We start from the raw sequence: 27,324 nt of genomic DNA, 5'->3' as shown, positions 1-27,324 counted from the left end.
CAAGCACACTGAAGTCAAGAGTAAAGTTAGAGGTGAATACATCAAGAGTGAAAAAGATCTTAAAACCCAAGCTCAGTGGAGGAAATACATGATTTGGCTCAATCTTTGTACACAACAACAGCTCATGCCCCAAATTCCCTACTCATAGCAAAAATAATTACAACGATTTAATACAAAAGGATATCACAGAACATAACATTGAAAAAAACAATGCATAGCATAAAACCATCACTATCAATCAGACCTGATGGACTATATGCATACTTCCTAAAAAAAAATCTCCATTTCTAAGTGCACCAGAGTGACAGACAGGTATATTTGTCCAGCCCTGGGTGAGGATAAAGAGGAATTCTTTTTTTTTATTTTAAAGTTTTTCATTTATAGTACTTGTATAGTTAAAAACAAGATATACATGCAATATTACAATATAATACAAACAGATGAAAAATAGAAGGGGGGAAAGTACTTGACAGATTACCCAATTTGCCTATATACATTAATCATTCCTTGTTTTCTATTAATTTTCACAATATCTGTCTAAATTTGAATTACTTTTAAGCCTCCCCATCGTACTCTCTAATATCTGATCTTTGTTCTCCTTTTTTCCATACAGTTATATTATTTTTTCAAAATAATCTGTGTCCAATTTCTCCTTCAACTCTAGTGTCAATTTGTACATCTATGCGCATGATAAAATTTTGAATAGAATTTCTTCTTCTGTAGGGACATCTTTACTTTTCCATTTTTGAGCATATGCTATTCTTGCTGTAGTTAAGATATGCATCATTAAATATAATTTATCCTTTTCATATTTGTCAATGGTTATTCCTAGAAGTAAAAAGTCAGGTTTCAAATTAATTTTCATCTCTAAAATTTCTTCCAATCATTATCTTATCCCCCCCCCCCCCTTTTTACATTTCCAGCCTGTTCCTGATATATTCTGAATCATTCTGGCCAGCCTTCTTTGGGGGAGATGCCACCTATAGAACATCTTGTAGATATTTTCTTTATCTAAAGGGGTCAGTGTTCACTTTTGATTCCTGTGCCACCAATCTTGCCAATTGTTTTAAGTTAATCTTAAACCCAAAATCTCTACACCATTTTATCATTATTATTATTTTATTATTATTATTTATTAGATTTGTATGCCGCCCCTTTCTGAAGAGTCGGAGTGGCTCACAACAAGAAAACAGTACAAATCTAATAGTTAAAAACAATTTAAAACCCCTTAATATAAAAAACAGTCATACATCTCAGACAAACCATACATAAAACGGAAATGGCCCAGGGGAATCAATTTCCCCATGCCTAACAGCAGAGGTGGATTTTAAGGAGTTTGTGAAAGGCAAGGAGGGTGGGGGCAATCCTAATCTCCGAGGGGGGGAGTTGATTCCAAAGGGTCGGGGCTGCCACAGAGAAGGCTCTTCCCTTGGGTCCCGCCAGACATAGAAACATAGAAACATAGAAGTCTGACGGCAGAAAAAGACCTCATGGTCCATCTAGTCTGCCCTTATACTATTTTCTGTATTTTATCTTAGGATGGATATATGTTTATCCCAGGCATGTTTAAATTCAGTTACTGTGGATTTACCAACCACGTCTGCTGGACGTTTGTTCCAAGCATCTACTACACTTTCAGTAAAATAATATTTTCTCATGTTGCTTTTGATCTTTCCCCCAACTAACTTCAGATTGTGTCCCCTTGTTCTTGTGTTCACTTTCCTATTAAAAACACTTCCCTCCTGGACCTTATTTAACCCTTTAATATATTTAAATGTTTCGATCATGTCCCCCCTTTTCCTTCTGTCCTCCAGACTATACAGATTGAGTTCATTAAGTCTTTCCTGATACGTTTTATACTTAAGACCTTCCACCATTCTTGTAGCCCGTCTTTGGACCCGTTCAATTTTGTCAATATCTTTTTGTAGGTGAGGTCTCCAGAACCGAACACAGTATTGCAAATGGGGTCTCACCAGCGCTCTATATAAGGGGATCACAATCTCCTTCTTCCTGCTTGTTATACCTCTAGCTAGACGACACTGTTTCGTCAACGGGATCCGGAGAAGGCCAACTCTGTCGCTGGGATTCGTGCAGCAGAAGGCGGTCCCGGAGATATCATCATCTCTTTAACTTGTTCCTCCCATAATGCCTGTTCCAACAGGTATATTTTTTTAATCATTTTTCTTCTGTTCATAGAATTATTTTGTCCAATTCTCTTGTTGAAAGGAACAGCTTTTGTTCTTTTAAGTTGCAAAGTTATAGCGAGATGAGAAAACCGGTTGGCTTTGTACGGGAACTGTTTGGAAGGGTGCAGGCTTTGTGCTTTTCTCTATGGCAGCATGAAGTTCCCTTCATTTTCTTCTCTGGCAGGTCCTAGGGGAACCGGCTCGTCCAAGGTTCCAGAGCACCGCCGCCACCTTTCCCGCATATGCTTTCATGATGATTAAGATGTCCTTTTCGTGTATAAGTCTTTCCGCATCCCATGCATTTATATGGTCGCTCCCCTGTGTGTATCCTTTCGTGACGATTAAGATGTCCTTTCCGGGTAAAGGTCTTTCCACATTGGAGGCACCTATATGGTTTCTCTCCAGTGTGCTTCCTTTGGTGGCAAATAAGAAAAGCGTTGGTAATGAAACTCTGTCCACATTCCATGCACTTATGTGGTTTCTCCCCAGTGTGGATCCTTCTGTGATCATTAAGATGCCCCTTCCGGGTAAAGCTTTTTCCACACTCCATGCATTTATATGGTCTCTCTCCAGTGTGCTTCCTTTGGTGGCAAATAAGATGAGCATTGGTAATGAAACTCTGTCCACATTCTGTGCATTTATATGGACTCTCTCCAGTGTGGATCCTTTTGTGATCATTAAGATTTCCGTTCCGGGTAAAGCTTTTTCCACATTCCGTGCATTTATATGGACTCTCCCCAGTGTGCATCCTTTCATGGCGTTTCAGATGCACCTTTCGTGTAAAGGTCGTTCCACATTCCGTGCACTTATATGGTCTCTCCCCAGTGTGTATCCTTTGGTGATCTTTAAGATTTCCTTTCCTTGCAAAGGACTTTCCACATCTCATGCATTTATATGGCTTCTCCCCTGTGTGGATCTTGTTATGGGCATTAAGATGCCCCTTCTCTGTAAAGCTTTTTCCACACTCCATGCATTGATATGGTCTCTCCCCAGAGTGGATCCTTTTGTGATGATTAAGATTTGCTTTCCGGGCAAAGATCTTTCCACATTTCAGGCATTTATACGATCTCTCCCCAGTGTGGCTCTTTTGGTGGAGAATAAGTTTACTCTTGCTAATGAATCTCTTTCCCCTCTTCATGCACAGTTTCATGTCTCTGCTCCCTCTGGAATCCCTCCCAGATTTTACAAAGGGGTGTGGTTTGCTTTTGCTGAATAGTTTCTTTAGAAAAGAAAGAGAGGAAGAATGACGGATATATTTTTCATTCATTGTCCCTTCAGTCTGGTTTATGCCACATTCTTGTAAATCAAATTGATTTTTCTCTTTCCACCCATATTCTTCCTTTTTCTTTCCTTCCAGATCTTGCTGGGACAGGACGATAGGGGTTCCAACAGGAACAGAAGTGGATGACTTCTTGCTTCCATTCTCTGAGTGGTTCCTCTCTTGTCTTCTTGTGTCCTCTTCATGGCTAACTATCACTTCTTCAACTTCACGCTTCTCTGTCTTTAATCTTGCTTGCTGGCTATTCTCATTTTCCAATCCATCATCTCCTTGGAAAAAGAAAAGAAATATTTCTGTTACAATTAGAATGGTGAACATCCTTCAAAATCATGTGTTCTAGGTTTGGTATCACCTATGTGTCCAGCTAGGATGTGAAAGCTGCAAATTGTTATCTAGGACATTCTGATGGTACACAAAAAAGTTTTGGCCAAGAAATATATTAAGGCTTTGGTCAATCTGTTCCACTCCTGCTATGAATATCTAGATGACGGAATTGAAGGAAAACGTATCAAATTTGCTGGTGACATAAAGCTAGGCGGTGTTGCTAATACTAAACAAGATAGAGATGGGATTCCAAAAGAGCTAGACAAGCTTTAACAATGAGCTGAAACTTACAGAATGGTATTTAACAGAGAGAAATGCGAGATCCTACATCTGGGCAAAAATAATGAAAACAGCACATATAGAATAGGAGGAATAATGTATGTCTAAGCAGCAGCACAGCTGAGAAGGACCTGGGTGGAAGGTCTTAAGCATAAAACATATCAGGAAAGACTTAATGAACTCAATCTGTATAGTCTGGAGGACAGAAGGAAAAGGGGGGACATGATCGAAACATTTAAATACGTTAAAGGGTTAAATAAGGTCCAGGAGGGAAGTGTTTTTAATAGGAAAGCGAACACAAGAACAAGGGGACACAATCTGAAGTTAGTTGGGGGAAAGATCAAAAGCAACATGAGAAAATATTATTTTACTGAAAGAGTAGTAGATCCTTGGAACAAACTTCCAGCAGACGTGGTTGGTAAATCCACAGTAACTGAATTTAAACATGCCTGGGATAAACATATATCCATCCTAAGATAAAATACAGGAAATAGTATAAGGGCAGACTAGATGGACCATGAGGTCTTTTTCTGCCGCCCGTCTTCTATGTTGCTATGTTTCTATTGGTAGATCACAGACTAAACATGAGTTGACAGTGTGAAGCAGCTGCAAAAAAGGCAAACACAATACTGGGATGCATCAAGAGGAGCACAGAATATCGCTGACGTGAAGCAATTATTCCTCTCTACAGTACTTTGGTATGACCACACTTGGAATACTGTGTTCGTTCTGGGGGCCCCAATTTAAAAAGGACATTGATAAACTAGAGCAAGTTCAAAAGAGAGTTACAAGGATGGCGTGTGGTCTGGAAACCATGTCCTATGAGGAACGGTTAAAAGATCTAAGGATGTTTAGTCTGCAAAGGAGAAGACCGAGAGGAGACTTGATAACTGTCTACAAATATCTGAAGGGCGGTCACAGAGCAGAGGGATCAGCATTGTTCTCATTAGCACATGGAAGGACTAGAAACAATGGGATGAAACTACAAGGTAGTAGATTTAGATTAGATATCAGAAAAAACTTCCTAACAGTAAGGGTGATAAACCAGTGGAACAGTTTGCCACTGGAGGTCTTCAAACACAGACTAGACCAGTGTTTTTCAACCAGTGTGCCGTGGCACACTAGTGTGCTGTGAGGCATGGTCAGGTGTGCCGTGGGGAAATTAAACATGGGTCCCCAAACTACGGCCCACGAGCCAGATATGGCCTGCGGAGGCCATTTATCTGGCCTTCCGCCAGCCACCTTCATCTAAACATAAACATTCCCCTCACAATAGAAACATAGAAACATAGAAGTCTGATGGCAGAAAAAGACCTCCTGGTCCATCTAGTCTGCCCTTATACTATTTTCTGTATTTTATCTTAGGATGGATATATGTTTATCCCAGGCATGTTTAAATTCAGTTACTGTGGATTTATCTACCACGTCTGCTGGAAGTTTGTTCCAAGGATCTACTACTCTTTCAGTAAAATAATATTTTCTCATGTTGCTTTTGATCTTTCCCCTAACTAACTTCAGATTGTGTCCCCTTGTTCTTGTGTTCACTTTCCTATTAAAAACACTTCCCTCCTGGACCTTATTTAACCCTTTGACATATTTAAATGTTTCGATCATGTCCCCCCTTTTCCTCCCTCCCTCCAGCTATCAGCGACAGGAAGAGTGAAGGCACAGGGAACGCTCACTGACCAATCACCTTCTAGGATTCCTCCCGACCACTAGCGATGAACCAATAGCAGGCCGCCTCTCATCCACACCCAGGAAGGTCCCCACTTGGGCTGCCGCGCACTTGTCATTTTGTGGCCGTGGCGAGTAGTTGAAGCTGCTACTCCTCCCAATGGTGTCGGTTTCTAATCCTGGTCAGGATTGGAGGTAAATGTTGCCACCACTAGATGAAGCCTCAGCCTCATTTGGTTTTGTCTATGTATAATATGTATTGTGTTAGAGTGTCATTTTGGTTGCCAGGATTTTGTAAATGTAAAAAATGTGCCGGGGCTTAAAAAAGGTTGAAAATCACTGGACTAGACAGTCATCTTTCTGGGATGGTTTAATGAACCCTGCATTGAGCAGGGGTTTGGACCGAATGACCCTGGAGGTCCCTTCCAACTCTATGATTCTATGATTCCATGACATTTTCAGAGTCTATGCTGAGTATTCTTGACAAGGACTTTAACAGGGATGATCACCTTAAGCATCTGAGTATAAATAACTAGCCTTCCTCCAATGAAAAAGAACTTTCCCAATGGAAAGCCTGGCCTTACCTAGAAGAGCCATATTCTTCCAAATTTCCCACGTGACTTCTCTGCACAAGGTCTTCTGACCAGAATCTAGCAGCTCCCACTCCTCCAGCGTGAAGTCCACAGTCACCTCCTCAGATGGACCAGATCCCTGATAAAGAAAGAAAATGTTACTTGGCAGACATTGGCAGGAAAGACTCATAGGTTTTCTTTCTTACCGCACAAAATGGGAACAGATGTTCACAAGGAACTAAATGGACATTTTTGTTGCTAGAAACAGGTTTATGTCTGCATCTCCATGTCATGTTTGGAGCTGGGAAGCTGTAGTTCCACAAATCATGACTTAGGTGCATCCAGACTGTAGAATAGCGGCGCAGTCACCATTGCAGAGCTTATCACTGGGTCAGTATAACTCAGCAAGGAGGTTTCAGGGAGCAGAGTCCCTTAGGCCAGTGTTTTTCAACCAGTGTGCCGGTGTGCCGCAAAGAAGGAAGCTTAGGTTCCGGTCTCGCAACTTTTTGATGAGAGAGAGAGAAAGAAAAGAGAGAAAGAGAGAGAAAGAAAGCAAGAGAGAGAGAGAGAGAGAGAAAGAGAGAAAGAAAGCAAGAGAGAGAAAGAGAGAAAGAAAGCAAGAGAGAGAGAGAGAAAAGGAGAGGGAGAGAGAGAAATGAGCAAAATGGGGAGGAAAAAAAGAGAAATGAGAAAATTATTGAGACAGAGAATGAGAGGAAAGAGAGAGAAACAAAAGAGAGAGAGAAGTGACTCTTGATTTAAAGCATATGATAAAAAGCACCCAAAGAATAAGAGAGAGAAAACCCCCAGCCCTCACCTGTTTTTGGAAATGGTTCAAGACACACACAAGGGGGGGAGGAGACAGGGATGGAAAAAGAGGGGAGGGTCTTAAGGTGTTCATTTTGTGTCATTTTAGTTGGTGGTGTGCCCCAGGATTTTGTAAATGTTAAAAAAATGTGCCGCGGCTCAAAAAAGATTGAAAATCACTGCCCTAAGGCTAGCAGATTCTTAAATAAACATGACACATCCACTACAATTTTTTTCCTAGCCACCTTCAAAAGGTTGGCAAGGAGCCTAGAAATCTCAAGTCATTTAGCTAGCAGTCTTCCTGTTGCAGTTATTTCACAATCACTTAGGGTTCTATCTCCATGGGATACATGCGGGTTTTTTACTCTTATTCCTATTGTTTAAATTCTTGGGGCTTCATTTCTAACTAGTTTTCTGCACTCTTCCAAAAAATATGAAGTATTAAACTTTTTCCATCAAACAAATTTTCTAACAATTTCTAATTTTCAAATTGTCTTATACAACGAAGCCTGCAAATTTTCCCTTGTTTGCAACTCAAGAACAAGAAAAATCTTCAATGTTGAGTGCGATTTAGCAGGACAGTTGGAGGGGTGGGGTGTGTGACACAGGACACTGCGTTCAAATGGTCAGAGACTCAGCATTTGATGGGAAAAAGAGCTTGTGTACGGATGGAGTTTGTACTCCAATGTTCTCAGAAGAAACCTGCACTTACCTGGCAAAGAGGCCCCAGTTGGATCCTCCTAAAAAGTATTTCCTGAGAAGGGCTGGGTGGATCTCCTCTTTCCTGGAGCTCTGCGGAGATCTCCCCCATGAATGGCTCCTGCACCTGACAGAAGAGTCTGGTTTATGACCCACTCTCACAGAAACAGAAACAGATTAGTTTGTTTGCCTTACTTTCTGCATCTGTACCAATATTTTCCCAAACCAAGTCAAAATAAGAGAACTTGGGGACTTTGCTCTCCATGTGGCTGCTATTCCTGTGTAAATGCTGGTAATTCTAGATAGACGTTGGACGTAAAGAGCCTTGTTGGGGAACTTTTAGCCAGTAAGAACCTTATTGTTATAACCTTATTATTCGGGGAACCGGGACCTTGCCTTACTTTTTGTCTCTTTGTATTTCCCCAACCCAAAGTAAGAGAACTTGCGGAGTCCATGTGCCTGCTATTCCTGTGTAAATGCTGGTAATTTTAGATAGATATTGGGCTTAAAGAGCCCTGTTGCAATAACTAATGGAACTGCTATGAAAATCTTAAGTACTCCTGTAAGGAAAAACTATTAGAAATTAGTTCTCCAAATACTGGCAGTCAGGAGGCTAATTCTGTTGACAGACGACTGCAAGCAGTTCTGCACTTTCATCCTGACCGGCTCAAGATCGACAGCCTTCAAACTGTCATTATTATTAGCAGTTCACTGCAGACCCCGAGCGACCCCCGGTTCTCCCCTCCCCACCCCGAGCTCACCTGCCCCTCCTGCGGCTCTTCCCTCTGGGCTCGGCTGAGCAGGAAGCCTTCGGCCAGGGCCACCGCCTGGGAACAGCTCTCGGCTCCGCACTCCCTCACCCAGCCCGCCATCTCCGGGGGCAGCAGGGCCAGCAGCTGCTCCAGCACCACCCGGTCCAGCATCTCCCCTTTGCTGCTCCTCTCCGGCCGCAGCCACTGACGGCACAGCCGGTGCAGGCGGCTGCAAAGCTCCCGGGGCCCCTCGGCCTCCTGGTGACAGCCATGGAGACCGCGGAAGCGCAGCCGATGAATCTCCGGGGTGAACGAAGCGTCCTCCATCCCTGCAGACCCCGGTGCCTGGACGGCTTTTCCGCTCGAGGGCGGCAGAAACAAGCCCAAGGGAGTCCGAGGTGGCCCAGGCAGCCACTCCGCCCCGACTTCCCCGGTTTCCAGGAGGGGAGAAACTGCGCTCCTCGGCTGCTTCAGATCTTCTGCGCAGCTGCAAATCGCTCCGCCACAATTGCCCTCCAACACCTGGAGTCTGGACCAACGAGCGCTCCTTCCTAGAGGGGCAGAAGGCGACCGGCGCCCCTCTTTTCTTCCCGCTGCTAGATAATTTTTTCCAGGGAAATCCCCCCTCCCACAAACTTCTCCGCTCGGCAAGCACGGACGACGCCAGCGGCGGCTTAGCCTTTTATTGGGTGGGGGTGGGCGAGAGAGTAGTTGTGATGGGTAGGGAGTGTTGGTGTTTCCTTCGGCCCCTGGGATTTCTCTTGCTCTGGGCAATAATGCGGGTGCCTTCATGGGGCAAATAGAAGGAGTTTTGGGGCAGAGGGAGACTTGATGGAGGGGATTGGAAATGACAAAAGTGGCAAGTGGAGTCATAGGACAGACATCTCCTCAAGTCAATGTATCCATTTATTACTAAGTCTTCTTTTACCGAAATAATGGTTTACTGGCCCAATGCTCTTCCTGGCACCAATGTTTTCTTCAGCAGATTTTATTATTATTATTATTATTATTATTATTATTATTATTATTATTATTATTATTATTATTATTATTATAACAACACAGCACACAAGATCACTATGCTGGATTTCGTATTGCATCTTCAGTCGGGTGCTTCCCAAGCACCTGGGACTGTGTGATGTAGCGGTGAGTTATGTGTGCCAATCTTAGTAAAGCGTTCTTTTGCAATTGACAGATGGAGATTTTGCAAATTGCGATGGTTTTCAAATGTCCACTGAGATCCTTTGGCACTGCACCTAACATGCCAAAGACCACTGGGACCACTGGCATTGGCTTATGCCAGAGTTGTTGCAGCTCAATTTATATACATGACACTAGTAAAAGAGAAACATTTAGAAGGCATAGAAGGCACTCTGATGCACTTATGCACGCCCAGAGAGAGAAAGATCTGCCTCTAAGTGGGATTGAACTCAGTCTCCTGATTGTGAGGTGAGAGTTCCACCTCTAGGGCACCCTACTAAGTAAGGGAGCAAAAAGTCTCCTGGGTCCTTCAGGCCAATTTGGGGGCCTCTCGGTGGCCACTGAAGCAATTTTGTCCATTTGCAAAAGTTCCGGGTGTGCAGTCTCTCATCTGCCACAATGCAATTGGCAAACGCTACACAGGTGTAGTATGTTAAGAGGCTCTCTCTGGTGCAGCAATAAAAGCAGCAATATCTTTTCATTCAGTTGTTGTTTGCTGAGAAGTCTCAGGTAGTTTAATCTCTGCAGGGCCCTTTTGGCTAGTGCTGCAACGTGAGTGTCCCAAGTCAGGTCCTCTTTTATGATAATAGCCCGAAACGTGAACTGGCGACATACTTCACTCGGTCTCCATTGATAATCAAGAACTGGATGTCTGATCTATTCCTTCTATAGTCCTCTGTACGCTCTTTGGTCTTATTCGTGTTAAGAACCAAGTTATTGTCTCCACACCATTAAAGGAACCGATCCACCTAATCTCAATAGGCAGATTCATCCCACCCCCTGGAGATGAGTCCCAGCACCGTTGTATTATTGGGAAAGCTAGCAACAGTATTACTAGTGTGAGTTCGAATGCAGTCATTTCACATAAAGCATATAAAAGACTTAATATGCAACCCTGTGCTATACCAGTGTTAAGAATAAGGGCTGTAAAGATATGATTACCTAACCGTCTAAGAGCGGCCAGACAGGAAATCGGACCGGGACTCACTGCTCACAGTCACTCATGCCCTCATCACCTCGAGACTCGACTACTGTAATGCTCTCTACATGGGGCTACCTTTGAAAAGTGTTCGGAAACTTCAGATCCTGCAGAACGGAGCTGCGAGAGCTATCATGGGCTTCCCTAAATACGCCCATTTCACACCAACACTCCGCAGTCTGCATTGGTCGCCGATCAGTTTCCGGTCACAATTCAAAGTGTTGGTTATGACCTATAAAGCCCTTCATGGCACCGGACCAGAATATCTCCGGGACCGCCTTCTGCCGCACGAATCCTAGCGACCAGTTAGGTCCCACAGAGTTGGCCTTCTCCGGGTCCCGTCAACTAAACAATGTCGTTTGGTGGGACCCAGGGTAAGAGCCTTCTCTGTGGTGGCCCCGACCCTTTAGAACCAACTCCCCCCAGATATCAGAGTTGCCCCCACCCTCCTTGCCTTTCGTAAGCTCCTTAAAACCCACCTCTGTCATCAGGCATGGGGGAATTGAGACTTTCCCTCCCCCTAGGCTTATAAAATTTATGCATGGTATGTTAGTATGTATGATTGGTTTTTAAATTGGGGTTTTAAATTAACTTAAACTTAAATATTGGATTTGTTTACATTGTATTATTATTGCTGTGAGCCGCCCCGAGTCTGCGGAGAGGGGCAGCATACAAATCTGATTCATAAATAAAATAAAATCCAGAATCCCAAAGCAGATTGAATAATGGCTCCCTACTCCCTCACCCACCCTCCATTTGTAGGGGCAGCAGGTTTTCTAAAGTGCTGAAAGCCTGCAAGGTTTTAAGGTATTTTAAAGTCCTGTAGCTTTAAAATATCTTATTTAATTCAATTTAAAAATATCTTGCAGAAGTTCAGCCCATTAGAAGAAAAAACCATGCAGAGGGTTGGCACTTTAGAAAAAAAATAAAACCTTGCAGAGCCCTATGCCTTTGTACCTTGGCATTCTTTAAACTGACAATACCGACACATTGAAGTCAAGAGGAAGGTTAGAAGAGAACACATCAAGATTGAAAAAGATCTTAAAATCCAAGTCCGGTGTAGGAAATGCATTTGCCTCAGTCTTTGTAAACAACAAGCTCATGCCCAAAATTCCCTAATCGTAGCACAAATAATTACAACCATGTAACGCAGTGTTTTTGAACCACTGTGCCGCGGCACACTAGTGCGCCGTGAGACATGGTCAGGTGTGCCGCGAAGCTCAGAGAGAAAGAAAGAGAGAGAGAGAAAGAAAGCAAGAGAGAGAAAGGGAACAAGAGAGAGAGAGAGAAAGCAAGAGAGAAAGAGAAAGAAAGCAATAGAGAGAGAAAGAGAGGGAGGGAAGGAGAGAGAAAGACAGAGGGAGGTAGGGAGGGAGAGAGAAAGAGAGCAAAAAAGACGAAGGAAGGAAGGAAGAGAAAGAAAGAGGGATGGAGAGAGAAAGAAGGAATGGAGAGAAAGAGGGTGGGAGAGAGAAATAGAGCGAAAGGAGGAAGGGAGAGAGAGAATTTTTTTGTCCAAACTTTTTTTAGCTCCCACCCTCCCCCCGCTCAATGTGCCCCAGGGTTTTGTAAATGTAAAAAATGTGTCGCGGCTCAAAAAAGGTTGAAAATCACTGATGTAACACAAAATAGATGCTGGTGCACTTAAGCAGTGGTGAGGGTTTTTGAATGAAGCATAATACTAAATTGAAACGATAAAATGTAAACATCAATCGACACAAATTTTGAACTACAAAGAAACTGAATGAATAAATTTATAAATCGCTGATAAATGATGACACTAGCAACTATGTCAAATACATATGGATAAAACTTCAGGAAAATCTATACCACCTATATGCTTAAACTACAGGCCGCAAAACATAGAAGCTCCAGCTCTAACGCTGCCCCCCCCACACTCTTCTTACTTCTCTTTTCTTGCTTTATTTTTCTATTCATCCTCCTCTTGTATTTCTTTCCTTTCTTTCTAAATCCCTTTCCCTTTTTTCCTCTCTCTTTCCCCAATCACGCATGCTATATAAGTAAGCCAGAGGTCCCCAACCTTTTTTGCACCAGGGACCGGCTTTAAGCTAGACCAGTTTTCCATGGCCCGGTGGGTGGGTGGGGAGCTAGCTGTCAGTGGCGCCGTAAAAGGGGCGATCAAGAGAGGAATGGGTGAATGAATGGACGGAGGGTGGGAAGGAAGGAAGGAAAGAGGGAAGGGACAGGAACAGAAGAAGGGTGCAAAGGAAGCAAGGAAAGGTGTGAAAGGGGAGAATAAGAGAGGAAGGAGTGAAAGAAGGGAATGAGTGAGGAAAGAAGGGAGGAAGGAAAAGGAAAGCAAGAAATGGAGGGAGGAAAGGAAGGAAGGAAAGAAAGAAAGAAAGGGGGGACAGGAACAGAGGAAGGAAGCAAGGAAACTTATGAAAGGGAAGAGTAAGAGAGGAAGGACTGAAGGGAGGGAGGGAGGGAAGAAGGTAGGAAGGAGAAAGAAAAGAAGAAATAGAGGAAGGGAAGGTAAAAGAGAGAAAGGAAAAGAGCAAGGAAGAAAGCAAGAAAGAGAAAGAAAGGCAACTTCAAAGAAAGGCTCACTGAGCATCTCTCTCTCTCTTTCTATCCCTTTCTTTCTCTTCCTTTCTCTCCTCTCTCTCTCCCTCTCTTTCTCTCTCCCCCTTTCTCTCTCTTCTTCTCACTTTCTCTCTTGTTTTCTTTCTGTCTCTTTTGCTTTCTCTCTCTCTCTTTCTCTCGTTTTCTTTCTCACGCTCTCTCTTGTTCTCTCTCTTGCTATCTCTTTCTCTCCCCCCTTCTCTCACTCTCTCTTTTTCACTTTCTCTCTATCTTGCTGTCTGTTGCTCTCACTCACTCTCGTTCTCTCTCCGTTCTTCTCAGCGGTGACACGCGCACGCCCTGCCTGTCTCACCTTTGCCGAGAGCACTTTCGTCCCGGGCTCTCAGCAAGGGGGTTGCAGGAGAGACGGGGCAGGCTTTTCTCAGCGGAGGCTGGCGAAGGTGATATTCAATGTCGGGGGCGCATGGGCGGTTGCGCGCGCTCCCTATCTCCCTGCTAGCCCACTCGGAATATTCAAAATAAGAAAAGCCTTTGCCGGCGAAGGTTTTTCTTATTTTGAATATTCCGAGTGGGCTAGCAGGGAGATAGGGAGCGCGCGCAACCGCCCGTGCGCCCCCGACATTGAATATCACCTTCGCCGGCCCCGCCTCTCCTGCAACCCCCTTGCTGAGAGCCCGGGACGAAAGTGCTCTCGGCAAAGGTGAGGCGGGCAGGGCGTGCGTTCCGGGTGCGGGAGGAGCTGCGGTGAAAGGCAGGAGGTGGCGGAGGAGCAGAGGGGGCAGATCGGGCGGGCGGTGGGCAGCGCGGAAAAGCCGAGGGGGCCCTGGTGCCGTGGACTGGCTGAAAAACCCCAACGGCCCGGTCCTGGTCCACGGACCGGCGGTTGGGGACCTCTGAAGTAAGCTATAATTGCTAGAATGTACATTACATATATTCCCTTTACTTTTCTGTACCCTGTTTTTAATGTAATAATTTTTTTTTAAAAAAAAGCAGTGGTGAGGGGTTTTTTTAGGGAGCATGCACATAGTCCATCAGGTCTGGTTGATAGAGATGGTTTACGCATTGTTTTTTCAATGTTATGTCCATGTCCCTTGTATTTGTACTCAAATAATGTCATACCTATGTATATTATCAAATAGGTAGTTGACAAAATAAATAAAATGAAAGCAATTAACACCTGGACCATTAAAATCATTAGATACACAGTTGAAATAGTGGATTGGACTCAAGCAGAAGAGGATTGACTGAAAGAGCCACTCCTCAGCCTCCTCCAAATATGCAGGCCACATCATTTGCCTTCACGCATTGTGCAATACCAGAGAAGGAGCTTATTTTGCCAGTGCCCCATTCTCTGAGTTTCCTTCTGGGGATTAGGATATACAGTGATACCTTGTCTTACAAACTTAATTGGTTCCGAGACAAGGTTCTTAAGGTGAAAAGTTTGTAAGACGAAACAATGTTTCCCATAGGAATCAATGGAAAAGCAATTAATGTGTGCAAGGCCAAAATTCACCCCTTTTGCCAGCAGAAGCCCCCGTTTTTGTGATGCTGGGATTCCCCTGAGGCTCCCCTCCATGGGAAACCCCACCTCCAGACTTCTGTGTTTTTGCGATGCTGCAAGGGAATCCCAGCAGGAGAATCCCAGCAGCGCAAAAATAAGTGCTTCGCTGGCAACGGAAGTCAGGAGCTGGGGTTTCCCAGCGAAGGGAGCATCAGGGAAATCGCAGCATCGCAAAAATACCGAAGTCCTCAAAACCCCACCTCCGGACCTCTGTGTTTTTGCGATGCTGCGATTTCACTGAGGCTCCCCTCGTTGGGAAACCCTACCTCTGGACCTCCGTTGCCAGCGAAGCACCTGTTTTTGCACTGCTGTGATTCCCCTGCAGCATCACAAAAACACGGAGGTCCGGAGGTGGGATTTCCCTTGGAGGGGAGCCTCAGGGAAATCACAGCAGCGCAAAAACGGGTGCTTCGCTGGCAATGGAAGTCTGGAGGCGGGGCATCCCATCAGCAGCGGTGGGTTTGTAAGGTGAAAATAGTTTGTAAGACGAGGCAAAAAAATCTTAAACCCCGGGTTTGTATCTCGAAAAGTTTGTATGACGAGGCGTTTGTATGACGAGGCGTTTGTATTTCGAATGGTGGTTGCCCAGTCAGTGACTCTTCCCAGTCTCCATAAGTCATTTCCACATCCCTACCTGTGTTCTATAGATGTCTTTTCTCACCAAGAAGAGAAACAGCCTCTTCTGTCCCCACTGCACGTTAAGTCTCTGTGCCGCTCGAGAGGCAGCTGAACCCTCCTATCCTCCAGTAAAACAGACCGTGTGCTTAAATCTCAATGCTTTATTGGGAGAACAGAATAGTGAAACTAATGGTAATAGGAATTCCTATAGCGAAAATCAAATATAGATAGAATTAAGTTATTCCTTAACATAACAATGAATAAATATAGGCTGTTTGAATCTCACCAGCGATACTCTGTGTGCGATGCGGATGTGGCATAGATTAAAATGGCTGCTTCTGCCTCCTCCAGTTGCCAACGGCAATGGAGTCTGACTTCCCAGCATGCACTTGGTTTGAAGTGGGATGGTAGGTAATTGAGCAGAGTCAGCTTCAGATAATAGAGTTGGGGCGTATTTGTCTGTCCGGCCACTAGTTAAGATGAGAGATGAACATAGGTTTTGAATTTAATGAATTACAGTAAGACCTCACCTATCGCTGGTGTTACGTTCCAGACCCGGCCGCGATAGGTGAAATCCGCGATGGGGAATTTATCGACTGATAGTACTTATTTAAGTATTTATATTGTAATTGTTTGGTAAGTTTTCATTGTTTTAAGTGTTTATAAACCTTTCCCACACTCTTACAAAATACATATCACAGTAGTACATATACTGTATAACTTAAAACTAATAAAAATAATAAAAAACAATAAAGCAACAACATTCTCTTTCTCTCTCATACGTATACGTAATCTCTCTCTCTCTCATATATCCTAAGAAATATTTCTTGAAAACCTGCGATGAAGTGAATCCGCGGTAGGTGAAGCGCGATATAGCGAGGGACCACTGTATCTCAGAGAGGAAATGGAAGCATTTTCCTCGAGAATAAAGGCATCATTCTATTGTAAATAAGACAACTGATCCACCATCAGCAATGTTCAAATTTTACTGCTTATACTTTTTCTCCTGTTTATCTACATGGAAAGTAAATAGAATTAAAACACAAATGAAATACTTTTGTAGATTCCATGAATTAATAAACTTCCTGCCATGAAAAAAACTGGCAGAGCCCAGTAGCTTCCCAGTGTGTACCTTTTTGTAACAATTAAGTTTTTCTTTTTGAGTAAAGGACTTTCCACGCTGCTTGCATTTACAGGGTTTCTCTCCAGTGCATATGCTTTCATGAAGATTAAAATGTCCTTTTCAACTACAGGTCTTTCGAGATTCCATTCGTTTATATGGTCGCTCCCTTGTGTGTATCCTTTCATGACAATTAAGATATCCTTTCCGGATAAAGGTCTTTCCGCATTTCAGGCATCTATATGGTCGCTCCCCTGTGTGGATTATTTCGTGTTTATTAAGATATGCTGTCTGGGTAAAGGTCTTTCCGCATTTCAGGCATCTATATGGTCGCTCCCCTGTGTGTATCCTTTCATGACAATTAAGATGTTCTTTCCGGGTAAAGGTCTTTCCGCATTTCAGGCATTTATATGGTCGCTCCCCTGTGTGGATTGTTTCGTGTCGATTAAGGTGTTCTTTCCGGGAAAAGGTGTTCCCACATTCCACGCATTGATATGGTCTCTCCCCAGTGTGGATCCTTTTGTGAATATTAAGATTTCCTTTACTGATAAAGGTCTTTCCACATTCGAGACATTTATGTGATCCCTCTCCATTCTGGCTCTTTTGGTGGAGAATAAGTTTACTCTTGCTAAGGAATCTCTTTCCCCTCTCCATGCAGAGTTTCATCTCTCTGCTCCGTCTGGAATCCCTCCCAGATCTTACACAGCTGTGTGGTTTCCCTTTGTTGTGTAGTTCCTTTATTAAAGTAGGAGATAAAGAATGACTGATATATTTTTCATACATTCTCCCTTCAGTCTGATTTATGCCATATTCTTGTAAATAAAATTGATTTTTCTCTTTACACCCATATTTTTCTTTTTTCTTTCCTTCCAGATTTTGCTGGAACAGGACAATAGGGATTCCAACAGGAACAGAAGTGGATGACATCTTGCTTCCATTCTCTGAGTGGTTTCTCTCTTGTCTCGCTGTGTCTTCTTCATGGCTAAATATCACTTCTTCAACTACACACTTCTCTGCCTTTAATCTTGCTTGCTGGCTATTCTCATTTTCCAACCCATCATCTTGGAAAAGGAAAAGAAATATTTCTGTTACAATTAAAATGGTGAACGTCCTCTCCCTTCAAAATCAGGTGTTCTAGGTTTGGTAACACTTATGTGTCTAGCTAGGATGTGAAGGCTGCAAATTATTATCTAGGACAAACCTGGGCAAGGGCGGCCCACGTGCCGCATTCGGCCCGCCCGCTGTCTTTGACTGGCCTGCCCGCTATCTGTGGCCGCGGAAGCGCAGGATTTTCCACCCGCGTACAGTGGAAGCGGCACCGGTTCTCCCACCCAATAGCTGATCTGCCTTAGGGCAAACTTCTGCGCCCCGCCATGTGCTGGGGGTGGGTGGAGGAAGCTGCCGTGAGCTTCAAAGAGAAAGGCGGAGGGAGGGCGAGGCAAGACTTCCGGTTTGGGCAGCGCCGCAAGAGTGTGTATGTGTGTGTATTCTGTGCGCGAAAAGGGGCGATTGCGCCCGTTGCTCGGTGATGGTGCTGCCCAAACCGGAGCTCTTGCCTCGGCCTCCCACAGCCTTTCTTTTTAAAGCTCGCGCTCAGCCTCCCCCCCCAGAGCCACCGCAGCCACACACCCAACCCAAAATTAAAGTGAGAAAAATGAGAGCAAAATGGGAGGAGAAACAAATGAGAGAGAGAAGGGGGGAGATGGAGAAATACACAGAAATGAGAGAGACCTGGAGAGAAAGAATGATTGAGAGGGAAAAGAGAGAGAGAAAGAAAGAAAAGGGAAAGAGATGGAGGGAAAGAGAAGTGGAGAGGAAGAAGGGAGGGAGGGAAGGAAGGAAGAAAAAATGGAGGGAACAAGGAAGGAGGAAGGAAAGAAGGAAGGAGGAAGAATGAAATGAATGGAGGGACAGAGGAAGGAAGGACTTTTTTGGGGGGGTAATTTTTCTCTCAACATACTTTCAAACAATACAGTGTGTCATCTAATTTTCCATGAATAAAATGCGGTATTTTGTTAGTAACTAATATCAATCATCAAAAGAGTTGTAAGGTTTTTTTTTCTAATTTTGTAATCCAGTTACATTTTCTTTTAATTAAATTCCCTCCTTAATGTTCCTTCAAAAAGTACACCACCAATTATATTTCTTACTTATTAACCATTATGCCAAATTGCTTCCTTCTTTCTTTATACATTTTTCTATAAACCAATAAAACCTTGTATAGCCAATCAGATGTTAACAAAAGAAAATTAAAAACAAAACATAAATATATACGAATTTCAGACTTCTTCCACCACTCTAAATAGCACATTTATCCAATCCCAAATTTAAAAATTATTTCAACCCATCTAACATTTAGCCAATTAATACTTATCTACATTTCTTACTTAATTATTAATCTTAAATTTCAGTCAATTTGAGAAAAGAAAAAAAAGGAAAAATTCTAAATATTCTCTATTTTCAATCAATTAAAAATCATTAACATCATTAATCTCCCCAACAAATCGATATTCAATTCCACTTACGCATTAATCCAAATCAGTATCACCTACCACATACCTTATTATAATCAATACTTCTAACTTTATTAGAACAGATAGAGCAATCCCTAAATTCATATGTCTAAATATAAAAAATAATTAAAGTCCGGCCCTCTAAAACCATCCCAATTTCTCATGCAGCCCCATGGCAAAATTAATTGCCCACCTCTGATCTAGGACGAATGGTACACGAAGAATTTTTGGCCAAGAAATATATTACAGCTGTGGTGCTAATTGGTCAATCTGTTCAGCCCCTGCCATAAATATCTAGGACATTTTAGAAACATAGAAACATAGAAAATTGACGGCAGAAAAAGACCTCATGGTCCATCTAGTCTGCCCTTATACTATTTACTGTATGGATGTATGTTTATCCCAGGCATGTTTAAATTCAGTTACTGTGGATTTGCCAACAACGTCTGCTGGAGGTTTGTTCCAAGTATCTACTACTCTTTCAGTAAAATATTTTCTCATGTTGCTTCTGATCTTTCCCCAACTAACCTCAGATTTGCCCCCTTGTTCTTGTGTTCACTTTCCTATTAAAAACACTTCCCTCTTGAACCTTATTTAACCCTTTAACATATTTAAATGTTTTGATCATGTCCCCCCTTTCCCTTCTATCCTCCAGACTATACAGATTGAATTCATTAAGTCTTTCCTGATAAGTTTTATGCTTAAGACCTTCCACCGTTGTTGTAGCCCGTCTTTGGACCCGTTCAATTTTATCAATTTTAATTTACCTATTTATTCAAGAACTGGTTCTATATTAATTGATTATATCTATCTAATTGTCTCAGATTAATTTTATAACTGATTGGTTAACCTTTTTTAATTAACTAATTATTTTTAATTTTTATACATTTTTTAACTAATTTATTGGGGGGTAATTTTAGTGATGGATATCTGGGATCAGATGGAAGGTATATATGAAATGAATCGAATGAATGGTGGGAACAATAGGGTCAGTATGAATGCAGAATTTAGCCTACCTGGCGGTAGAGAGACAGGAGGGATGGGGGTATCTTTCTCTGGGGTGACAGAGGGCCAGAATATCCCGGTCCTGCTGGGGAGAGGTAGATATGGCGGGAGTCACGGGGCTAGCCGTTCTGGAGGAAAAAGAGATCGCTGCTTAATAGCGATCCCTTGTTCCGGTTCCGTGAGCTCAAACCGGAGCCCTGGTGACGAGTGTAATCCGGGCCCTGGGCTCAAGCTGCTGCTACTCAATGCCAGATCGGTCGTGAATAAAGCTCTCCTCATCCGGGATCTGATCCTGGATGAGGAGGCCGATCTGGCATGTGTTACTGAAACCTGGCTGGGCCCAGAGGGAGGGGTGCCTCTCTCGGAAATATGTCCAGCTGGGTTTCAGATATGGCACCAGCCTCGACCCCAGGGAAGGGGGGGAGGAGTGGCTATTGTAGCCAGGGAGAGCCTCCATCTGTGTAGACTCGTTGCTCCTGAGATCGCGGGTTGTGAGTCCCTCCTGGTGAAGTTGGACTTAGGGGTTCAGGTGGGCTTGTTACTCACGTACCTGCCTCCCAGCTGCGTGTCAACAGCCCTGCCTGTGCTGCTCGAAGAGGTGGCCGGGCTGGCGGTGGAGTTCCCTGGACTTATTGTCCTGGGGGACTTCAATCTGCCGTCGCTCGGCGGTTCCTCAGGATTAGCACAGGAGTTCATGGCCACCATGACAGTCATGGACCTGACTCAAGTAGTTCAGGGTCCGACTCACGAGGGTGGACACACACCCGACTTGGTATTCCTCTCGGAGCAATTGAATAGTGGTCTGAGACTAAGGGGCTTAGAAGCATTGCCTTTGTCATGGTCAGACCATTTTCTACTGCGGCTCAACTTCCTGGCTCCAATCCTCCCCCGCAGGGAGGTGGAACCGATTAGGAGGTTCCGCCCCAGACGCCTGATGGACCCTGAGGGCTTTCAGAAGGCGCTTGGGGTTTTACCAGATTCGCTCGTCCACAGCTCGGCAGAGTCTCTTGCTGAGGCCTGGAACAAGGCTGCAGCGGAGGCTCTTGACCGAATTGCGCCACTGCGACCTCTCTGTGGCACTAGACCCCGTAGAGCTCCATGGTTCAACGAGGAGCTCCGGGAGTTGAAACGCCAGAAGAGACGTCTAGAGAAGCGATGGAGGAAGAGTAAGTCCGAATCCGACCGAACACTTGTAAGAGCTTTTATTAAGACTTACAAAGTGGCGCTCAAGGCGGCAAGATGCGCGTACCATGCCGCCTTGATTGCATCAGCGGAATCCCGCCCGGCTGCCCTGTTTAGGGTAACCCGCTCCCTTCTAAATCAGGGGGGAGTTGGGGAACCCTTGCAGGGCAGTGCTGAGGAATTTAACTCGTTTTTCGCTGATAAAGTCGCTCGGATCCAAGCTGAACTCGACTCCAATTGCATAGCAGTATCGGCTGACAATGAGTCAGTCGAGGTGACTGGGGCTAAACGTTTTTGTCCATCTGTCTGGGAGGAGTTTGACTTGGTGACACCTGATGAAGTGGACAAGGCCATTGGAGCTTGAGTTCTGCCACCTGCTTACTGGATCCGTGTCCCTCTTGGTTGGTTTCGGCCAGCAGGGAGGTGACACGGAGCTGGGCCCAGGAGATTACCAACGCTTCCTTGGGGAGGGGAGTTTTTCCATCACTCTATAAAGAAGCGCTTGTGCGCCCCCTCCTCAAGAAGCCCTCCCTGGACCCAGCCGTACTTAACAACTATCGTCCAGTCTCCAACCTTCCCTTTATGGGGAAGGTTGTCGAGAAGGTGGTGGCGCTCCAGCTCCAGCGGTCCTTGGAAGAAGCCGATTATCTAGGTCCCCAGCAGTCGGGTTTCAGGCCCGGCTACAGCACGGAAACTGCTTTGGTCGCGTTGATGGATGATCTCTGGCGGGCCCGGGACAGGGGCTTGTCCTCTGTCCTGGTGCTTCTTGACCTCTCAGCGGCTTTCGATACCATCGACCATGGTATCCTTCTGCGCCGACTGGAGGGGTTGGGAGTGGGAGGCACTGTTCTCCAGTGGTTCTCCTCCTACCTCTCCGGTCGGTCGCAGTCGGTGTTAGTGGGGGGTCAGAGGTCGACCTCTAGGTTTCTCCCTTGTGGGGTACCTCAGGGGTCGGTCCTCTCCCCCCTGCTATTTAATATCTACATGAAACCGCTGGGTGAGATCATCCAAGGGCATGGGGTGAGGTATCATCAATATGCGGATGATACCCAGTTGTACATCTCCACCCCATGTCCAGTCAGCGAAGCAGTGGAAGTGATGTGCCGGTGCCTGGAGGCTGTTGGGGCCTGGATGGGTGTCAACAAACTCAAACTCAATCCAGACAAGACGGAGTGGCTGTGGGTGTTGCCTCCCAAGGACAATTCCATCTGTCCGTCCATTACCCTGGGGGGGGAACTACTGACCCCCTCAGAGAGGGTGCGCAACTTGGGCGTCCTCCTCGACCCACAGCTGACATTGGAACATCATCTTTCGGCTGTGGCGAGGAGGGCGTTTGCCCAGGTTCGCCTGGTGCACCAGTTGCGGCCCTATTTGGACAGGGAGTCATTGCTCACAGTCACTCATGCCCTTATCACCTCGAGGTTCGATTACTGCAACGCTCTCTACATGGGGCTACCTTTGAAAAGTGTTCGGAAACTTCAGATCGTGCAGAATGCGGCCACGAGAGCTATCGTGGGGCTTCCCAGATTCGCCCACGTTTCTACAACACTCCGTGGCCTGCATTGGCTGCCGATCAGTTTCCGGTCACAATTCAAAGTGTTGGTCATGACCTTTAAAGCCCTACATGGCATTGGACCGGACTACCTCCGGAACCGCCTACTACCGCACGAATCCCAGCGGCCGATAAGGTCCCACAGAGTTGGCCTTCTCCGGGTCCCGTCGACTAAACAATGTCGTCTGGCGGGCCCCAGGGGAAGAGCCTTCTCTGTGGCGGCCCCGGCCCTCTGGAATCAACTCCCCCCGGAGATTAGAACTGCTCCCACCCTCCTCGTCTTCCGTAAACTACTTAAGACCCATCTATACCGCCAGGCATGGGGGATTTGAGACACCTTTCCCCCAAGCTTATTATAATTTATGTTTGGTATGTATGTGCTGTTTGGTTTTTTTAATTGATAGGGTTTTTTAGTTTTTTCTTAATATTAGATTTGTGCCTGTACAATATTGTTTTATCGCTTGTTGTGAGCCGCCCCGAGTCTTCGGAGAGGGGCGGCATACAAATCTAATAAATTATTATTAATTATTATTATCAATATCTTTTTGTAGTTGAGGTCTCCAGAACTGAACACAGTATTCCAAATGTGGTCTCACCAGCGGTCTACACAGCGGGATCACAATCTCCTTCTTCCTGCTTGTTATACCTCTAACTATGCAGCCAAGCATCCTACTTGCTTTCCCTGCCGTCTGACTGCACTGTTCCACCCATTTTGAGACTGTCAGAAATCCCTAAATCCTTCTCTTCTGATGTTTTTGCTAGCACAGAACTGCCAATACAATACTCAGATTGAGGATTCCTTTTCCCCAAGTGCATTATTTTACATTTGGAAACATTAAACTGCAGTTTCCATTGCTTTGACCATTTATCTAGTAAAGCTAAATCGTTTGCCATATTACAGACGCCTCCAGGAATATCAACCCTATTGCACACTTTAGAGTCATCGGCAAATAGGCAAACCTTCCCTACCAAACCTTCCCCTATGTCACTCACAAAGATATTAAAAATAGGACCCAGAACAGACCCTTGTGGCACACCGCTTGTAAACAATGAACTTTCACATGTAAACGATGACCTCATTTATCAGAAAGTAAGAGGCCAATTATTTTCTGCTTAGAAACTTAATTTTCAGAGTCTACAGTGAGTATTTACAAGGCTTTGAGGAGGGATGATCACCTTAAGCCTCTGAGTCTAAATAGCTAGCCATCCTCCACTGAAAAAGAACTCCCCTAATGAATGGAAGCCAGAGGAAAGCCTGGCCTTACCCAGAACAGCCATAGCCTTCGAAATGTCCCGCATGACTTCCCTGCACAAAGACTTCTGACCAGAATCTAGCAGCTCCCACTCCTCCAGCGTGAAGTCCACAGTCACCTCCTCAAATGGACTAGATCCCTGATGGAGAAAGAAAATGTTTCTTTGCAGACATTACCAGGAAAGACTTGTATGTTGGTGGGCACAGTGTCTTTTCCATTCTCGCTGCAGTAATCAGATGTTATCTTTCTTTATTTTTGGATCAATCATGCCTAATAGAAATATTTCTGGTCTCAATTCAAAGTCAGCTTGTGTAATATCTCTTGTCCATTTCTGGGTATTTTTCCAGTAGGTCCCGGTCTCAGCGCACGTCCACCACCTATGGAAGTACTGTATGTTCCTACCTCTATTTTACATTTCCAGCATTTAGGAAAAAATCCCTGGATAAATTTTTGCTAATCTTATTGGAGCAAGATACCAACCATAGAATATTTTATAAAGATTTTCTTTACAGGCTGAAGATATTGTTAATTTAAGACTGTATTTCCATAGATTTTCCCAATCGTCCAAATAAATTGAACGACCTATATTTTGGGCCCAAATAACCATTACGTAGAGACGTAGAAAATTGATGGCAAAAAAATATCTCATGGTCCATCTAGTCTGCCCTTATACTATTTTCTGTATTTTATCTTAGAATGGATATATGTTTATCCCAGGCATTTTTAAATTCAGTTACTGTGCATTTACCAAGCACATTTGCTGGAAATGTGTTCCAAGCATCTACTATTACATCTTTGTCCTCCCTCCATTTTGTTTTCAAGCATGCAATTATAGAGTTGAGAAATTGTTTTTCCTCTGTGCCTATTAGAATTTTATTTATTTATTTATTTCTAACTAGTTTTCAGCACTCTTCCGAAAAATATTAAGTATGAAACTTTTTCCATCAAACAAATTTTCTAATAATTTCTAATTTTCAAATTATCTTATAGAATGAAGCCTACAAATGTTAACTTGTTTGCAACTCAAGAACAATCTTGACTGCTGAACATAATTTAGCAGGGAATGTAGGGGGGGGGGCACTGAGTTAAAATGGCCAGAGATTCAGCATTCAATGGTAAAATCAGCTCATGAACAGATGGAGTTTGTACTCCACTGCTCTCAGAAGAAACCTGCACTTACCTGGCAAGAAGGCCCCAGTTGGATCCTCCTGAAAACCAGCTCCTGTGAAGTGCTAGATTGGTCTCCTCTTTCCTGGAGCTCTGCAGAGATCTCCCCCATGAATGGTTCCTGCACCTGACAGAAGAATCTGGTTTATGATCCACATTTACAGATGGAGTTTGTACTTCACTGCTCTCAGAAAAAAACTGCACTTACCTGGCAAGAAGGCCCCAGCTGTATCCTGCTAAAAAGCAGTTCCAGAGAAGGGCTAGAGTGGTCTCTTCTTTCCTGGATCTCTGCAGACATCTCCCCCATGAACGTCTTGTTTATGATCTGCTTTCAGAGAACCACAATCCTATTTATTTTTACTTATTTATTTAATTGGATTTGTATGCCGCCCCTCTCCGAGGATTCAGAGTTTTACTTTGCTTGCGTTACTCTTTGCTTCTGTACTAGTATTTTCTCAACCTGACTTAAAGTAAGAGAACTTGGGGACTTTGCTCTCCATGTGCCTGCTATACCTGTGTTAAATGCTGGTAATTCTAGATAGATGTTGGACTTAAAGAGCCCTGTTGCAATAACTAACGTAAGAATATCACAAGTATTCCTGTAAGGAAAAACTGTTTTGAGAGTCACTGTTGCTTCATTAACTTTAGAAAACAATATTTTGTGAAATGACTGAAAAAATCCTACAGGTTACAATGTAACCTTTTAGGTAATAAAGTATTAAATATAAGAGTGATTGAGAATTATTAATTTGAATATCGTGAGCTGAATTGGAAACAGTGCCCCAATTAATTCCTGCTCCTGAGGAAAGAAAGTGATGTTGGAGAAGAAATTTCCTCTTCCTCAAATTCAGGGCCCTCTTATATCCTGGTGGAAGCAGTTGAATTCTCTCAGAATTATCTCCAGGAGGAAACAAGCATTTCAAAAAATAAAAAGATTCAAAGAAGAAATTAGTTCTCCAAATTCAGGCAGTCAGGAGGTTAATGCTGTTGACTGCAGAGTGCAAGCAGTTCTGCAGTTTGATCCAGACCGACTCAAGATCGACAGCCTTCAATCTGTTCTTGCTATTAGCAGTTCACTGCAGACCCCGAGCGACCCCCGGTTCTCCCCTCCCCACCCCGAGCTCACCTGCCCCTCCTGCGGCTCTTCCCTCTGGGCTCGGCTGAGCAGGAAGCCTTCGGCCAGGGCCACCGCCTGGGAACAGCTCTCGGCTCCGCACTCCCTCACCCAGCCCGCCATCTCCGGGGGCAGCAGGGCCAGCAGCTGCTCCAGCACCACCCGGTCCAGCATCTCCCCTTTGCTGCTCCTCTCCGGCCGCAGCCACTGACGGCACAGCCGGTGCAGGCGGCTGCAAAGCTCCCGGGGCCCCTCGGCCTCCTGGCGGCAGCCATCGAGACCACGGAAGCGCCGCCGGTGGATCTCCGGGCTGAAGGAAGCGTCCTCCATCCCTGGAGACCCCGGGGCCTGGACGGCTTTCTTGCTCGAAGGGGCCGAAACAAGCCCAATGGAGTCCAAGGGAGCCCAGACAGCAACTCCTCCCCGACTGTCCCGGGGCTGCTCAAGAGTTTCTTTGACTGGGAAGAGCAGCTTCAAATCGCTCCGCCACAATTTCCCTCCAATGCCTGGAGAGGCTGGACCAACGAGTGCTCCTTCCTAGAGGGGCAGAACGCGACAGGTGCCTCCCACTTCCGTAGGCGTAGACGACTATCGACGACGATCTTATGCGCATGCTCCTTCTCTGCCCAACGACGCTGCTCAGACCTGTGAGCCGGGGAAGCCTTTTGATGGCAGGGGAGAAAGTGTGATGGGTAGAGGGTACTGCTGTTTGCTTCTGCGCACTTGGGATTTCTTTCCGTCTGTGCCCGAATCTTTTGGGAAGTCCGGAAGCGTTCCTGGGACCACAATCCCAAAGCAGACTAGGCCCTGCTTTGATTGTAATTGTGTCCTTTAAATAGTATCCCCAAAATGTTTTTTTTAAAAGGCCACTGGACTTTGTTTCCCCTTGAAGACGTTTAGCTCCTCGTCCAAGAAGATTCTTCAGTTCTGATTGAAGTTCT

At 44.7% G+C, this 27,324-nt stretch overlaps 1 pseudogene; it reads right to left on the bottom strand.

Moving 5' to 3' along the window:
* Positions 1–333: 333 nt before the first annotated feature.
* LOC139163151 (zinc finger protein 665-like) lies at positions 334–26,930 on the bottom strand (annotated as a pseudogene).
* Between the last annotated feature and the right edge of the window lie 394 nt (positions 26,931–27,324).

Source organism: Erythrolamprus reginae, chromosome 2, assembly GCF_031021105.1.
Source record: "Erythrolamprus reginae isolate rEryReg1 chromosome 2, rEryReg1.hap1, whole genome shotgun sequence".
Taxonomy (NCBI): Eukaryota; Metazoa; Chordata; class Lepidosauria; order Squamata; family Dipsadidae; genus Erythrolamprus; species Erythrolamprus reginae.
This window is presented reverse-complemented; position numbering and strand designations above follow the sequence as displayed.